This window comes from Mastigoproctus giganteus, chromosome 5 (genome assembly GCF_048544385.1).
Source record: "Mastigoproctus giganteus isolate SK-2022 chromosome 5, ASM4854438v1, whole genome shotgun sequence".
Lineage (NCBI taxonomy): Eukaryota > Metazoa > Arthropoda > Arachnida > Uropygi > Thelyphonidae > Mastigoproctus > Mastigoproctus giganteus.
Window position 1 is genome coordinate 229,538,234 of NC_143579.1, and position 4,624 is coordinate 229,542,857.

At 35.9% G+C, this 4,624-nt stretch overlaps 2 non-coding genes across 2 annotated transcripts; both read right to left on the minus strand.

Moving 5' to 3' along the window:
- Positions 1-954: 954 nt before the first annotated feature.
- TRNAY-GUA (transfer RNA tyrosine (anticodon GUA)) lies at positions 955-1,041 on the minus strand. The gene is given in 2 exon segments: positions 955-990; positions 1,005-1,041. It is a non-coding gene; the product is annotated as a tRNA-Tyr (tRNA).
- Positions 1,042-2,104: 1,063 nt separating this feature from the next.
- TRNAY-GUA (transfer RNA tyrosine (anticodon GUA)) lies at positions 2,105-2,191 on the minus strand. The gene is given in 2 exon segments: positions 2,105-2,140; positions 2,155-2,191. It is a non-coding gene; the product is annotated as a tRNA-Tyr (tRNA).
- Positions 2,192-4,624: the final 2,433 nt, after the last annotated feature.

Sequence of the window (4,624 nt, forward strand, 5' to 3'; positions counted from 1 at the left end):
AACAAGGATAAGCTTAATGGCTTGGAGCAACCCTTTGCATTATATTTTGCGAAGATAAAAATGAATAATTGCGTATTTTGAGGCACTCTCGCCTGCTTTGACTTAAAGCGACATGTTGTGCAATACCAGGGAAATCCTTTGGGAAAACACAATTTGTTCTGCTGTGGGCCGGTTCTACTCCTACCAGAAAAAAGCATGTAAATGAGGTCATTACCAAAGTAACTAAGCAATATGCCCACTACTTCTATAGAAAGACATCCCAAGGGATGTCTTAAGTCCCTATTGACATCTGGGGACATAAACAATATGTCCAATGTAAATAAAAGGTTCCAAAAACAGTCCCTAAAACATTTTTTTTTATGGAATCTGCAAAGACAAAAAGTATTAGAACCTACAATACTTCCTACCGTGCATGGATTGACACCTTGAAGATACATTAGACCTCAATTTTTGTAGATTGTACTTTTAAGGATATGAAGGCAGAAGAAGAAGATGGTTGTTCCTGAAAACAGAAGTTGCAAAGATAAATGAAGAAGAGAAGTTGGTTTGTGAGTTGGATGTTGTCTGGTTGTGGAGTGTGAAAGGGTTGAAAGAGTGTGGAAAACTAGAAAAACACTGCCCATAGAAGAATCTATAGAAAAGACATGAAACAAGAACTGAACGTCTATAAGACAGAGAGTGGAGTGGTTTTGTAAGAGACTGGTCATTGATTAACCTGATTGCCCAATCAGAAACGTTAGCCGTTTCTGAAAAATAAATATGCAATAGCATTTCCAATATCGACTGGCTGACGTTCTTTCACCTCTTAGGGACTGAGAAATAACAAATTTTTATCTTTAATGAACTGACACTTACCACTTAAAAAAATAATACAAATAACAATTTTAATATCTTAAACATTTTAAAGCTTTTAATCAAAGAAGATAAAAAAGTACACATATGAGAAATAAAAATTCCGTCGAGGCGGATTCGAACCACCGACCTATGGATAACCAAATTAACGACTACAGTCCACCGCTCTGCCAACTGAGCTATCGACGGTCAGATGATGGACTTTCTTAAGATGTCGTAATTGAAGCTTAGACCAACTTCCAACTGGCCCTGAGAATTTTCAAGGGAGTAAAATGGTAATATCCTTCACGCAACATTAGAATGACCATACCGTTATACCCTTAACCTTGAAATAACACCGTCCACCACTTAAGGTCATACGCGAGTCCATGGTAGTGTTGTCATGCCACTGGATTTGTAGATGGGTCCTGTTAATATCCTCATTTTTAATTCCTTGCAGTACGTTTTGTTCGGATTTTTTCATCTTCAGGATTCGTTGTCTCTCGATTTTTAAATTTCCAGAATCCGTTTCGTATCGGTTTTTATGCTCAAGGTCACTCAAAGGTTATTTATTGGCTTGAAAATGACAACTGAACTGAAGTTGTCATGTGCTTCTTGAATTATGACTCTTAATAAAGACAACTTTTTCATATTCAACTTCTTCACTTCCTGGATTTTATTTGCGGTTAATTACATATTAATTTTATCAGTTGATTAAAAATAATAATAATAAATAAAAATATAAAAACAAAAATTATGTTTGATTCAACGGACACTTAAAATTCTACCAGAGGGGCATTAAAACGAAAATGTTTTAGATAATATTAGAGCTGTTATTGTTTTAATTTTTTAGTTCTGAGAAATAAATTTTTATCTTTAATCTACTGACACTTAGAACTTAAAACAATAACTGCTGTAATATTCTCTAAAACATTTCAAAATTTAAAATATTTGTTTTACTTCTGTAGATATAATATTTTAAGTGTCTGTTGAATCAAACATAATTTTATCTGTTCAAATTTTTAAATTTTTTTTAAAATAAATAATAAATAAGTATATAAATTAATAACTTTTATCAGAAACAGTTATAGAAACATTTTATCAGAAACAGTTATAGTGGATGTCAATATAGTTCGTAACCTTGGCCACCTGTAAAGGTGAGAATAGACAGTGTACGTAAGGGCCGGCAACAAAATTTCTGCCTGTTTACTGAGAAGCTGGCAGACAGTTAAACTCAAATGAAATTTAGGAAGGTGAAACGATAAAAAAAAGTTCCGTCGAGGCGGATTTGAACCACCGACCTATGGATAACTGACTTGACAACTACAGTCCACCGCTCTGCCAACTGAGCTATCGACGGATGTGGTAACTATCTGTCTTAAAATTTTTATAATTCCACAAGCCTAAGTTTGGACAGTTTCAAATAGATTGTCATCTGACCTTGAGTATTAGACGATATATGCTGGGAAAAGGCCTCCCTCGACTTTCTCAATTCATCTCGGTTCAATGCCAGTCTTGTCCAAGTGTGGCCCACAAGGGATGTTAGCTCATCTCTCCTGGTTTTCTCTCTTCCTCTATTTCTTTTTCCTTCTCTTGGTAACCAAACAGTTGTGAGCTTATCCAACGAGTTCTCTTGTGTTCTGGCGAGACGTCCTGCCCACTTTCATTTTAAGGACTTGGAAGTCTTGATGGCATCATTGATTTTAGTTTTTTGTCTGATGGAAGTCTACTTCCATCAACTTCTAAATACCTCAAATGACATCACTGAAATTGTATTACCCAGGCCTCTTGTGAGGGGGGATGGGATTGGGGAAAATATTCCTGCGTCCACAGTTTTGAAGGGGCCTGGCTGAAACAGGTTGAAACGTACCACTGATTGAGACAAAACCTGCGTTTGAATTCCATTAATTAAGTCAGGAATTTTTTGGGCCTTTTTCACAACGTGGAGTCAGTTGGTCTCAGGCGAGGGTAGCACAGTTTTTCTCCTGGAAATCTTGGGTTTTTCGTCCAGGAATCAGACAAATCAACCACAGATCTTTTGCAATTTACAGATATCATATGTACAGCGCAATATGGTCTTAGTTGCGATAAGTCTAAAAACCAAACCACAAGAACAACCCACATAGTTAAATTAATCACAAAAGGTTAATCTACCAGTTTGGCATTACTTCATCTTTTAAATAAAAGATATACAAACCTTTATTATCGATATTATTTCAAAAAAAATTAATTATTATTTGTACTGTAGTCTTTAAAAAATTCGGGAACCTCTCCAATGGCAGGGAAGTAGGCTTTGACATGTAAATGTATCAAGGATTGTTCTATAAAAAGGAAATTAAGTTCGTGAGGTGTCACTTTGAGGTACGCGGTTGTTGTTAAGAGCAAAGGTGGACCCACGCTTTGCTCTTTTATATGTTCTGTCATCTGGATCACTGTGCCAAATGGCGGTTCAACTTTTCCTTCCTTTTGACTTTCCCAATGGTCTTAAAGAGTCACGATCTTCCTCTTCTCAGTGGGCCTCTCAAGAAGCAGCTATCCTCCTTCTTGCTTCGATATCTTCCTCTTTGCAGCCCTACAAACTTAGCAGGCCTCCCAAAACAAACGTTAATTGTCGTAGAAACATCCACTTGGTGTCATCGGATCACGGAACACAACTGTTGAAGGGTGTGTGGACGTCATCAGTTCCGGATACTTGACTGCACTAATTATGAGCTGTTTACATGGGGAATAAGTAGGCAGAAAGGCCACTTCTCTTAACCACCTGCTTTCTATAATTACTTTACGGTAAGAGCCAGTTAGAGGCTATGTTCTGCATGCCACTGAGGACAATAGCTGCTTTTATCTCATGTCAAAGGCTCTGAAAGATTTTACAAACGATTGCGTTCTCGTATGTACTTTTATTTTATGGTTATACATATGACACTGGTGTGCCCACCATTAAAACATTACCAGATAGTGAAACTACCTGAGAATTACAAGCATTTTGCTTGGCATACTCGTCCACAGATTACTGCTACACTTTTTCACTAAACTATGATTTTTCTAGCATTGTGTGCTTACTATGCAGCAAAGCATCTTATATATTGCTACACACGGTCATTACTGAATCAAATTTTATCCCAGGGGCTCACATCTGGTGAGTATAGGCTTGGCAAACCCAGGATCCTGAGCTGGATATCATCATTCTTCTTTCTTGGTGATTCCCTTCTACTTCTCTCTTAGGGTAACACGGGATTTTTTATTTTTTGGGTGGTGCAGCATAAGCCTCAGGCTTCCTCAGGCTTCCTAATAATAATAATTATTATTATTATTAGCCATCTTATGGCTAATAATAATAATAATATGGCTGTCGAATTATTGAAAAGTCTTTGAAATTGCTGAAACTTAAACGTTGGGCAATTTGATAGCAACAGCATAAATTCTCTTTGGGTGAGTAATTTTATTTCATAAGGTAGATTTTTTTTGCCTTACAATGAGCTGTTCAGTCCTTCAGGTCTTGGTTGTTTTATTTTTTATTTGAGCATTAAGGTTCCTCCTATCCAATTATTTATATCGAATATTGTGTGGTTCCACATATAAGCAATTCAAAATAAACAATTTTCTGCTCAATGTGTACGTCTAGACAAGAAAAAGGCGTGCAAATAAATTTATATTTAGTAACTAATATTATTTAAAAATTGGTGATACTTAAATCTAAAAAAAATCTAAATTTAATTTATAAAAGTGTTTTTAATAAAAGTAATCACATTTTGAATGCAGCAGCAATATTTTTTACAGTTATACTAGTATGTGA